Here is a 13,281-nt window from a genome sequence, read left to right as displayed (position 1 = left end):
TAATGCTCAAGGGATATGGGGGAAAAAGCGGGAACAGGGTATTGAGTTAGGCATCAGCCATGATCATTTTGAATGGCGGAGCAGGCCCGAAGGGCCGAATGATCGAATCTTGCTCTTATTTTCTATGTTTCGATGAAATGATAAAGATGAAACAGTCTGAACCCCCAACAGAATATGACGTGTAGCATAGATATTAATGAGAGGAAGTGAGAAGCGTTCCCGTGAATTGGCTCCGTGGCTCAGTTGGTTCAAGAACTCCGGTCCAAGATTCAACTCCCCGTGGTGCTTTTGTGGAATTTATGTTTCGTGAATTTGACCAGTAAAAACATCGTGCGGTGTTTGTACTTTGTTCAGGGTCCAATATGGAACTTCTCAGAATATCTCTTCAAAATGCCGTTTTATTTTACAGACTGACCTCTCATAGAATGTGAGCGTAACATCTTAATGTAAGGACACGTTCTTGTTTCTGGGCTCGTTGAGGTCGGGGTATAATTCTCGATTCGAGGTTCATATTCCGAAAAATCCATAATTTAGCCTGAGAATTTTTATCTTTAGTTGCGGTTCAGACTTTGCAAAGAGGGAAAAGAAGTCCCCAAATCACTCCACCTGAATCTCAAACGCTTTCGGAAGAAGTTCAGTTCAAACAATCACTACCTTTCAAGGCACGTCAATGACCTCCACTTTCACTGAACGAGCTTTGCTTGCAATTGCATTCGACCTTGAAACCGGTCTGGCCTTTCATCTCACTGAAGCAGAGTCTGGCCGCTTTGTAACTGTGAGAATGTCACTGACGAGGTTTGCTTTGATATTGGTCTCTTTCAATTCAAAAAATTTCACCAAGCCTCAGGGAAAAGAAAATAAGAATCGAATTGTCCCTTCAAGAATTGAAGGGATTGGTGCAACAAGCAGATCTGGAAAATGCACAGTGCGGTCGCTCAGGAATTTCAAATCCACCCTCTCGCCACTCAGCGGTCATATTAACTGAGCTTTACACTGGCCTTGTGTCACCGCGCTGAAATCGAGTATTTCTCCGGCACGTTTCTCTTAACTTCACAGTTGCTGGTTTAAGAGTGAAGACCAGCTCGTTGGATTTTCACTCCTGCAAGCTTCACACATTCATTTTGGAGAAGTAAACTGACAACAGACAGCTGTTTTATTGGTGGCTGCAATCTTAAAGTTTAGCTCAGTGAATTATTGGTTTAGCAGGTGATCTCTTCGTCTGTTTCGGTGGTGCTATCACTGAGCGAGAAAGTGTGATGGTTCGAACCCTTATTTCATTTTCCCGAAGGATTCATCGCCTCAAAGTTCCAGGGTTTCAATGTGTGTTTGGTCTGCAAGAAAATGTATCGTGATCATAGCCGGCTGAGCAGGGCTGATATTCCACCACTTACCCTGTGGTCGGAAATCAGGCACATGAAACATATAAAGGAATGGAACATTGGCTTCACGGAAATCACAATTCAAAACCCATTTATTTTAAGCGGGTTTATTTTAAATCAGTAAACGCCTGCCTTAAATGGTAGACTCAGGAATGTCACACAAACAGGTTAAATCTTCATAGAATAATTACCACAGTCACTTTTAGACTGGACGCCGCACGGTGACTTTGCTGTCAGTGAAGAGAGACGGGAAAGACCAAAGTGCCGTTTGCCCCTCTCACTGTGGCCGTGAAGGACTGTGTCCAGGCTAAAGTTCTGTTCCCATCGGACGATCCTCCCCCCAGATTATCCTTTCTGAGCTCCAGTCAGGTGCTGCTAAACACTCACGTGGGAAAAACCAAAATCTACAACAAGGTGTTGAAAACAAAGCTGATTTATTTGACAGATATCCTGAATATTAAACTCCAGCCCAGTTATAGCGGTTATTAACATCAGCAGAAATAAATCCCAAATGTCAGAATGAACATGGTTCAGTCCTGGATATGATTGACAGCAGATGCCGACCCCTGCAGTCACTTGTGAACTCGCTGGTATCTCAGCACGTGTGATGACTGAGCAAATCCCTTCACACACATAGAAGCATAGACAGTTACAGAACAGAAGGAAGCCGTTCGGCCTATCGTGTCTATGCCGGCCGAAAAAGAGCTATCCAACTTAATCCCACTTTCCAACACTTGGTCCATAGCCCTGCAGTTTACGGCACTTCAAATGCACATCCAAGTACTTTTTAAATGAGTTGAGCTTTTCTGCCTCGACCACCCTTTCAAACAGTGAGTTCCAGACCCCTAACACCCTGTCCGCTTCTGTGCATCCTGTTACTTTTCCACTGCTGTCCGGAAGTCTATGAACAACTCCCACCAAAGTCTTGTATTCTATTCTGTTACTAATTTCTACGCAAAGCCTTTCTACTGCGTGCTCACCTTTACTAATATGTCTTCTTTCTTATGCAGTAATAGTATCCCTCCTCAATATCGCTACTCCACCGCCTTTTCCAATGTCCCTATCCTTTCGAAACGGCTTATAACCTGAAATATTTACCTGCCAGTCATGCCCAGTTTGTAGTCAGGTCTCAGTGATGAGCACTACGTCATGCACTATAAGCTGAATTTACGCTTCTAATTCACTTGTTTTATTTCTTATGCTACGTGCATTAATGTATAGAACATTTAATTGGGCAATATAACTAGTCCTACCCTTATGCCCTGATGTTGTGTTGAACACACTTGGGAAATAAGGTTGGTGAGCTGCAGACACAAGTGGTAACATGGGATTATGTTTTAGTGTCAGTAATGGAGGCCTGGCTCAAACAAGCGTAGGAATGGCCACTTAAATATTCCTGGCTACAACGTATTCAGGAAAGGCAAGGCAAAAAAGTGTGGGGAGGGGTTAGTGGGGAGCAGGCACTATTGATCAAAAATACTGTTACAGCGGTAGAAAGGGTCGCCATGCTTACGGGTTCAAAGGCAGAATCTATTTGTTTAGAATTAAGGAACAATTGAGGAGCTATTACGCTGCTGGATGCATTCTATAGGGGGACCAAATAGTGGGAAGGAGATGGAGGAGCAAATTGGCAGCAAATTGCAGAAAGATGCAATAATTTTAGAGTAGTGATAAAAGGGGACTTCATTTATCCGAATATAGATGGTGATATAGCAGTGTAAAAGTCAAAGAGGGCGAGCAATTCCTGAAATGTGTACAAGAGAAATTTCTTAATCCGTATGTTTTCAGCCCAACGAGGAAGGAAGCAGTGTTGGATTTATTTCGCGGAAAGAAGTGGGGCAAGTGTAGCATGATTCTCTGGGGGAGCATTTGCAGCAGGTTTAGTGCAGTTATGGACAATGCAAGGAAAAATCAAGTATGAAAATACTCTACTGAGAAGAGCGTATTTCAGCGAGTTGAAAAGGGATCGGGTCCAGGTGGATTGGAATCAAAAATTGGCAGGTAAAACAGTAAATGAGCAATGGGAGGCTTTGAGTGAGGAGATAGTTCGGGTGCAGACTGGACACATTCTTGCTCGGGGAAAGGTTGGGCATGCAAAACCAGAGCTCCCAGGATGACAACAGAGTATTTGAGACAGCATTTTGTACATTCTGAATACCAATGTCCGGACAGGTGTGCCCGCGGTTATCAACCACAACCTCGTCACCTCCACGCTGACAGATAAAAAGCGGCCACATTCTGCTTCAGTGAGATGAAATCCGAGAGCGGTTTCAAGGTCAATTGCAATTGGAAGTCGAATGCAGTCAGAGGACGTGAGATTATTGAGATACCTCCAAACACCCTGCCAGTTTGAACAGCAGCTCAAGATCAAAAGTCTGGGGGGGAAATGAGAGCTCGTCCGGGATTTCTCACATATTTTAAACAACAAACCCGAAGCGAGAATCATACCCCGAGACCAACGAGCCCGCTGAAAAAAATAAGCAACAAGCAGTGGTTTCTGAGTATCAGCGGCCACTTTCCCCAAATCTCCCTTAAAGTACCGTAAACAAAAATGTGTCCGTACATTAGTGAAGAATCATAAAGCCAATTTCTTCACTGTTGTGTTTTGTTTAGGTCTCCTTACGCTGAGAAAGATGATTGGGGACAGTTGATGAGTTATGGGTGTGAGGGCGCAGAAACTCCGGTGTGAGGGCGCAGAAACTCCGGTGTGAGGGCGCAGAAACTCCGGTGTGAGGGCGCAGAAACTCCGGTGTGAGGGCGCAAATACTCCGGTGTGAGGGCGCAGAAACTCCGGTGTGAGGGCGCAGAAACTCCGGTGTGAGGGCGCAGAAACTCCGGTGTGAGGGTGCAGAAACTCCGGTGTGAGGGTGCAAATACTCCGGTGTGAGCGTGCAGAAACTCCGGTGTGAGGGCGCAAATACTCCGGTGTGAGGGTGCAGAAACTCCGGTGTGAGGGCGCAAATACTCCGGTGTGAGGGCGCAAATACTCCGGTGTGAGGGCGCAAATACTCCGGTGTGAGGGTGCAAATACTCCGGTGTGAGGGTGCAGATGCTCGTATTTAATGGTGCAGATACTCCGGTGCAATGGTGCAGATATTCCGGTGTAAGGGTGCAAATACTCGGATTGCAGGGTGCAGATACTCGGATGCAGGGATTTGTTGCCGCGACTGAAATGCGGCTTAGAACTGTTGTTTTTATCCAAGGCAGCGCTGCAGGATCCTTTCATGATCTCTCACAAATCAACTGAAACCCATCGGAATGTGAATACAATTTTGCGTTTCCAAAATAAAAGGGAGTGACATTTATTGTGGAAACAGTCTGGTGTCGCTCACTGCAGAAATATCCATGTCAGAGTGAAGCGGCTCTCCTGCAACCTTCGGACCTTGTCTGTGAAGAAGAATTCAGATTTCCGCGAAGCCAATCACAGGTTAAATGGTGGAAGATCGGCCGTGCTCAGCTGGCCATCGAAACCGGGCATTTGTTTTGCAGCCAAAACAAACATCAGAACCAGGAAATGCGAGACCATGAAGATAAAAGTTTCCCGACCGTCCCTGGGTGGGATCAAACCACCAACCTTTCGGTTAACAGCCGAACGGGCTAACCGATTGCGCCACAGAGACAACACACGTTTGCTGTTGAACTCCTGATTCAATTAACTAAAAATTCAGGTTGCAGCGATCAAAATAAATTCTCTCTACTATCAGTTTACTTTTCCAAAATAAAGTGTGTGAAGTTTGCACGAGTGAAAATCTGTGTTCTATTATTCCTGAACATTAAACTCACCTTGCCATTAAACACCTGTGTGTTGGAAGACTCAGTCCCCTCGTGGTCGAGAGGATTGATGTCTCGAGCTGTGATTCGCCATTCTCTATTCCAGTAATATTCAGGTTTGCTGAAAATGAGATGAGATGAAATGAGCAGGTCCGACGAGCAGGTCTGTGACACGACTCGGTGTTTACAAAGATGTCTCTTGCACTTACAGTGAAGCGGACGGCAGTTTTCACTCTTAAACCAGTAACCATGATGTTCAGAAAAAGTGTGGCCGAGACACACTCGATTTCAGCGCGGTGACACTGGGTCAGAGTAAAGTTCAGTTCATGCGATTGCCGAGTGGCGAGAAGGTGGATTTGGAACTCCTGTGCGGCTGCACTGCGAGTTGTCCAGAACTGCTTGGAGCGATATTCACTTCAATTCATCACTGACAGGGACAATTTGATTCCAAGATTCTTTTTCTCTGCTGCTTGGTGAGATTTCAAAATTTGTAAACGACCCATACCGACCCCAAACTCGTCACTTCCACTCTGACAGATGGAACGCGGTCACACTCTTCACTTCAGTGAGATGAAAGCCGGGAGCGATTTCACCGTCGAATGCAATGGCGGACAAAACTCATTCCAAGAAAGTGCAGGTCATTGAGGTGCCTTTAAATTCCTGATTGTTTGCATTGAACGTCTTCCCAAAGCGTTTAAGATTCACGTGGAGCGATTTGGGGACTTATTTTCCATCTTTGCAAAAGTTTCAACCGCAGGTCAAAATCAAAAGTCGAGGGCGGAATGAGACGCCTTTCTGAAATTTGAGAGCCAGGGAAGCAGACTTTAGAGCAAGGTTCTGTTTATTGAGAAAAAGCAGATACAATATTCATCCCGGAACGATCCAGAATCTGATTAGCTCGAAAAGTAACGGTTACCCCGTGATTTGAACACGCAGCCTTCTGGTGACGCAATAAGTCATGAAGATTGAAGCAGGAAGTTGAAAAGTGGGAATTGATTGATTCAGTGAGTGGGCAAAACTGCGGCAAATATAGTTCAATGGGGGGTGAGCGAGATCATCCAATTTAAATCTAAGAAAGATAAATCAGAATGTTTTCTAAATGGTGAGAAACTAGGAACTGTGGAGGAGCAGAGAGATTTCGGGGTCCAAGTACAGAAAGAGCTACCAAGTAGCGTTCAGGTACAGACATTAATTAAAATGTCTAATGGACAGTCAGTACGGCCGGTTAACTGTTGATTAGAGTGTGTTGTAACGCCTTAATCACGGATTCGATTCTTATAATTTATTTCGGCTTTTTATAACTTTTAAAATCGAAGCTTTACAAAAAAAATATAAAGACAGATTCGAGGGGACAGTTTTTTGAATAATATCCATTGTCACTTTGCCCCTGGACCGGAGAAACACGTCTTTCTTTTTATTCGGGTTTTTTTGGCAACTGACCCTGTGACGCAATGGCAAGTGTGTTGGACTTCTACTTGTTTTGTTTGATAAGCCATTCAAAGGTTGTGGATTCGAGTTGCAACGGCGTTGGATTTTAGTTCGGGAGCTGGGAAGTGAAATTTTGCAGCAAAACCGCAACAGGATCATTAATGTCCGTCAAGGATGTGAAACTGCCCCCGACACTTCATCTTACACAAGTGGCTCCAGTCACACCCGAATTCATGATTCTTAAACCATTCTGAGCTGGATTGGCGAAACTCTCTCAAGAAGGAGACTCAACACCTGCTCAGACCGAAAGTCAATCTGCTGGACTTCCGGCTCTGTCAGACTGTATGTTAGTTCAGACAGGTTTCTAACTGGACACATGCATCCTGCTGCCGTGGCAGCATTGGTGCTTCAGGGGTAGAATTCTTGCTTGAAGTAATTCTATTCCTGTAAAACTCGCTCCTGAAGTGTAGGATGGAAAGTATCCTGGCTGAGTGGCCTCTGGCGCTGGTTTAAAGCTCCAGTTGAATCCCACGATTTGAAGATGGAACAAAATCATAGTTTGTGTCTACAAAACTGCAGCCTCCCTCCTGTAAACAAGTAACAGTAAACATCTCATCTGCTATTGCAACAGCGTAGACCGGAGGAACCACATGGCAATTCAGATAAGTAGATGCATTTTGGAAAACATCAATTCTACCTTCAACTCCGGTCGAAATGTTCATAAGGAAAAGGATTGTTTGATCTAGGTGAGACTCGAATTAACAACCCCGGCATTTCCCGAGCCTCTAACTCATGTAAGGACCGATTGCGCCGCTTGAGCCTGGTCACTCTGATCACCTGTCCCACTCTGCTGGAGAGAATCTTAAGTTGAGGTGTCCTTACTTGTGGAAACGTGTCCTGTCCCCGTGATGAAACTAATATCTGCACTTCCACTTTCAGTTTCTTTCACACCCTCTGCTCCATCGCACTGCAATCGGGTTTTCTGTGAGCAGGTCAAAATGGATATTTGCAGAAATTCTGTCAGTGGTAAAATTCGATTCGAGAAACGCCCCAGACATTGAAACCGGCGATTTAAACCACCAGCTCACACTGCCACAAAACAGAGCCAGTCTTTAAAGGTCTGTTTAATGAACAAATACATTAATTGAAGCTAATTGACCGCATTTGCCTCGTGCTGGGGTTGTTCACCGAAGAGCAGAGAAGGTTCAGAGGAGATTTGATAGAAGTGTTCAAAGTCATGAAGGGTTTCGATAAAGTAAATCACGAGAAGCTGTTTTAATTGGCGGAATTTTCGGGAACCAGAGGACACAGATTTGAGGTGATTGCAAAAGAACAAAAGGCGATATGAGGAAAAAACGTAATTACGCAGCGAATAGTTATGATCTGGAATGCGCTGCTTGAAAGGGTGGTGGAAGCAGATTCAATCGTGACTTTAAAAAGGAATTTGAAGGAGAAAAATACAGAGCACTGGAAAGCGGTCTGAATGAATGGGCGATCGGTTGTGGGGAGCAGGGAAATTTCAGACTGGTTGTCCGGTTGTGTTACTGACGGCTCCTTGTTCTCGGATTATGGTTTTCATTTTGGACGTTTCACTGATTGATATGTGAGAGGTCCCCAGTTCAAATCCCAGAACCCTCCTGTTTCACTATTTCCAGTGAAGATTCACTCATTTCTTTCTCACATCTTTTCAGCGTTGCAGAAAGCAGCATTGATTTAATCCTCGAGCATGTTTGAGGTCCAGAGGCCAGAATGCAGCCGGTTTGTCGACGCAACACACACGGAGAGAGTAAAATGCCTCATGGCGGTGTGCAGATTGAAGCTGAAGGTGAATTTAGGCCAATTCAGGCGATCTCAGAGGTGCAGAATAAAAATGCTCCTTAATTGGTCGGGAATACGAACCCTGTTCCCTCGCGTGATTAGTGCAAATTCTACCAATGAAACAGCAACGTTTGCATCGCATCGGGCTCTCCGTGTCCAGTTGGAAACCTGTTTGAAACAACATATAATTGCACAAATCTCCTCTGAGTACCTTGCGCATTCTGATTTACAGCCGTGCATTACTAGCACTCGCTGCTTGTGATGGCCGAGTGGTTCAGGCGTCAGATCTAAATCTCGACAGGGTCTTTCGGTGAAACATTGGAATGCTGCTCGCGGTGCTATTGTTTAAAGTTTTGTTCAATGCTCAAATAAATATGAACTGGAGATAACGGCCGCATTTCCTTCTCTCAGACAGATCCTCCACCGCGGCAGAGCCTTTTAATTGGGCGCCCAATGGTCTTGCAAAGTTTCAAGGTGCGTGAAGGAAGCTTCACAATAATCCACAACTGGAATATTGTGTCCAACTCTGGGCACCGCACTTTAGGAAGGATGTGAAGGCCAGAGAGAGGTTGCAGAAAAAATTTCCTGGAATGGTTCCAGGGATGAGGGACTTCAGTTACTTGGATAGACTGGAGAAGCTGGGGATGTTCTGCTTTGGGCAGGAAGGTTGAGAGGAGATTTGATAGAAGTGTTCATGATCATGACGGGTTTAGATAAAGTAAATGAACAGAAACTGCTACCGTTGGCGGAAGGGTCGAGAACCAGAGGACACAGATTTGCGGTGGTTGACAAAAAAACCAAAGGCGATATGAGGAAAAACGTTTCAAATCAGCGAGTAGTTATAATCTGGAATGCATCTCCTGAAAGGGTGGTGGAAGCAGATTTAATCATGACTTTCTAAAAGGAATTGGATAAGTATTTGAAGGAAAATATTTGCGGGTCCACAGGGAAAGAACGGGGGAATGTGACTAACTGGATTGCTCTTAAAGAGAGCCGGGGCAGGCTCAATGGGCCGGATGGCCTCTTTCTGTGCAGTAACGATTCTATGAGTGTATGATTCCATCTTTCTCAACCTTCATTTCAAATTCTGCTAACTTGATATTCAGGCTTTTTTTTCCATACTTTTATCTCTCTATCTCTCCCTGTCTCTGTCCCTCTCTGTTTTGCCCTGATGGACTTCTCATGCTTCGTTGAACGGCCAAAGCTCATCGAACCTGCGACACCAGCAGAGAACGGTAAAGATCGAAAGACTGAGACGGTAGGAAACGTGAAGGACCAACCCAGATGATGAATTCGTAGCCAATGTCCACGTATTGATATCTCTTCGTCCTCATAGTGAAATCATCAGGACTTTTAGCCCAGTCTGAAAACAAAGTCTTGTATTTATAAAGCGCTTTTCACGACCTCAATACGCCCCAAAGCGCTATACAGCCAATGAAGTATGTTTGAAGTGCAGTCAATGTTACACTTGTTGTAGAGTGGATAATCTGCGGATGCCGAGACAGATAACAATGTAGCTTTAGAGCAATTAATTCAGGAAAGTCTCGCTTGGTAATACAAGTCACACATTCGAAACGAATGTGGTAAAGAGAGGCTAATATTGTTGATAAGAAATAGTTGGAATACAACTTCACATTGCTGTACATCGGAGTAGAAAAAGTGATGGGATGTACAGAATGGTGGCCGATCGGCTGTGGGTGGCACCGAATTCTACGTTGGTTGCACCCCTCTGTTATCAGTAGGTCGTTGATCTTGGGGTATGATTCTCGCTTTGGGGATTTGCTGATTGTTTTGTGAGAGATCCCGGACGAGCCCTGCGGTGTTACCATTTTTAGTCCAAAATCACTAATTGGCTTCTCACGTCTTGTCAGCGGTGTCGTCGGCAGGATTGTCTTAATTCCAGTGCATGGAGGACAGAATGCAGAGGTTCTGTCGACGACAACACACATGGAGAAAGGAAAATGTCTCAAGATGGTGTTCAGATTGAAGCTGAATGTAAATGTATCCCAATTCACGTGACCTCATGAATGGAGAATGAAAATGCTTTTCCAGTAGGCGGTGATCGAACCCGCGCCTCCCGCGCAGAAAGCAAGAATTTTATCACTGAAATAACAAAGTCCGCACAGCAGCCGGCGGCAGGCTCTCAGTTGGAAACCTGTCCAAAAGAACATACAGTCTCAGAGTTCTCCTGTCATAACCTTCTGCATTCTCTTCTGCAGCCGTGTCGGATTTGTCGCTTGCAGCTGCGATGACCCAATGATTAAGGCGTAGGACTTGCAATGTTATTTTCCAACCCCGCTTCGACGCAACACACGTGGAGAAAGAAAAATGTCTCAAAATGGTGCGCAGATTGAAGCTTAGGGTGAATGTCGCACAATTCACGCGATTTTATGAATGGGGAATGAAAATAATCCTGAATTCAAACCCCGGCTTCCCACATGACAAACGAGAATTCTATCACTGAGACAGCAAAGTCAGCACATTAACAAGCTTGAAGTTTCCAGTTGGAAACCTGTCTGAGAGAACAAAGTGTCACAGATCTCGTGTGATAACCCTACGCATTCTGATTTACAGACGTGCATCATAAACGTTTGCAGCTGCGATGGCCGAGTGGTTAAGGCGTTGGACTTGAAATTCAATGGGGTTTCCCTGCGCAGGTTCGAATCCTGTTCGCAGCGCCACTTTTTAAAGTTTCTTCAATAATCAAATACATATGAACTTGAACGAACGGACCTTGTTCGCTCCCTCAGAGAGGTGCTCCATCGCCAACGACGCTTTTAATTCGGAGCCCAATGGTCTCCAGCAAAATTGCAAGACACGTGAAGGAATCTCTATCAAGCTCCATCCAAAATTCTGCTCGTTCGCAGAACTTGACATTTATACTATTTGTTTCCATACTTCCATCTCTCCCTGTCTCTGTTTCTTGACTCTCTGTGTTTTCTCCTTTTGGACTTCTCAGGCTTCATTGAACAGCCAAGGATGATCGAACCTGCAACACGAACAGAGAAGGGTCAAGGTGGAAAGACTGCAACGGAGAAGCAAAGCTGCAAACCAGCTGATGAATTCGCAACTAATGTCCACACATTTATGTCTCTTCGCCCTCACAGTGAAAAATCAGCAATTTGAGTCCAGTACACTTATGGTAGAGTGTATCATATGCGGATGTTGAGACCGACACCAATCGAACCGTTGCCGTGGTGATGAAAGCGCTGAATCCTAAACACTGGACCACAAGGAAACACTGAAAATTCTTTGCTGTGAACAAGCAGAGCAACGCGGCCTTTCCGACTTATCCCTTTGTAATTCAGGTCATTTTCGGGCCAGACAAGCTGCTCACACAAAATGGTATTTTCTGTTCAAGCTACTATCGCGACAGAAGGTGATGTTCAGGCAATGACAGCACCAAGTGCACGTAGGCATGTACATGAAATGGAAAGTGAGGTAAAATACTCCCACAAGCTGGCGGTGTAAATGTTTCCATTTCCAAAATTCACGTTCCGAATCAATGCAGCTCCTGGGAAAACTGCAAGGCAAAGCAGGTCCATCGTGAATCGTTTGAAGCAACTGGCAGTTTAAAGTGACATCTCCTGCTGCTTCTGTGGAGAGTGAGGGAGAGAGACTGTCGGTATCTGCGTAGAGTTTGATTTTGTACAGAACTGTACAGAGAAAGAGTAAATATACCGGGGCTGTGAGATGTTCTATTTTATTCATATTTGACGACAGGAATATCCGCAGTCAGAAGCTGAAAAGAAGGGAGAGACAAGAGGCCTGAGAATAAACACAGAGCTGAATGAATCACGGAAGAGTGAAAGAAAAATAAATGTCATCAGTTCCATCGTATCCGGTGCGCAATCTTGGGAGCTCCCCGATGGACTGGTGGATAAAATTCAGTGCTCCCACCGCCGCGTGGTTCGATCCCCGGTCAGGAAATCAACTTTAGTAAGAGTTATGAACTTATTAAATTAATTACATGAAGAAAATTAAACCCTGTTCACAGCTGAATGACTGCTTTAATCATCATTAATCAACCGATAACTTTCTATTTCAGACTGAAGGAGATACTGACGTGGTTACCGAGAGACAGTCAAAACTTTAATGAGAATTTTGTGCTTTGATGTGATGAAATTTCTTCATTTTATAGACTGCATCTTCAGAGTGGGATCAAAAACTCAGTGCAGTCGTTGTTAAATTTGACATTAACAGGCAATTGTCTCCGTTTATCACAGGAACGCCCAGACCGGTTCTGCGATCAAGATGAAACTAACGCAACAAGGAACTTCTGACACAACACGAAACGCATCGTGCTGTGACAAAAATTCCCACCGTTTTGCTTTTCCAAAATAAACGGTGTGACATTCATTCTCTGAACATAGAAACAGTCTGGTCTCGCTCACGACAGAAATCTCCATGTCACAGCGAACCAGCTCTCCTGCAGCTGGTGCGACCTCCCTTGTGGCCTTTCAGGGGGTTGTCTGACAAGGAGAATTGTGATTTCCGTGAAGCCAATGTTCCATTCCTTTATATGATTCATGTGCCTGATTTCCGACCGCAGGGTAAATGGTGGAATATCAGCCCTGCTCAGCTGGCAATGATTCCTGTACATTTTCTTGCTTCCAAAGCATGCTTTGAAACTCTGGAACTTTGAGGCGATGAATCCTTGAGGAAAAGTGAAATAAGGGCTCGAACAATCAAACTTTCACGCGAACGGATAACACCGCCGAGAATGACGATCCGGATTCTTTCCCCTCAGTCTGGTTCAGTAATAACTGATGTCGAATACATTTTAAAGTTCAACACATCTTTAATAGCAGGGTTCTTAGTCTGCAGCATTGATTTGGACTCCTGATAGAGTCCCTCTATGCTGGCAGAGCAAGAACAACAACAT

The 13,281-nt window shown here is 44.7% G+C and overlaps 2 non-coding genes and 1 pseudogene across 2 annotated transcripts; 2 read left to right on the top strand and 1 right to left on the bottom strand.

Annotated features, from left to right (window-relative positions):
• The window catches only part of LOC137336083 (zinc finger protein 850-like), a 242,996-nt pseudogene that overhangs the window by 165,219 nt on the left and 64,496 nt on the right, over window positions 1-13,281 (top strand).
• Window positions 4,926-4,999, bottom strand: trnan-guu (transfer RNA asparagine (anticodon GUU)). The gene has a single exon. It is a non-coding gene; the product is annotated as a tRNA-Asn (tRNA).
• trnas-uga (transfer RNA serine (anticodon UGA)) lies at window positions 10,993-11,074 on the top strand. Its single transcript has one exon. It is a non-coding gene; the product is annotated as a tRNA-Ser (tRNA).

Source organism: Heptranchias perlo, chromosome 20, assembly GCF_035084215.1.
Source record: "Heptranchias perlo isolate sHepPer1 chromosome 20, sHepPer1.hap1, whole genome shotgun sequence".
Lineage (NCBI taxonomy): Eukaryota > Metazoa > Chordata > Chondrichthyes > Hexanchiformes > Hexanchidae > Heptranchias > Heptranchias perlo.
This window is presented reverse-complemented; position numbering and strand designations above follow the sequence as displayed.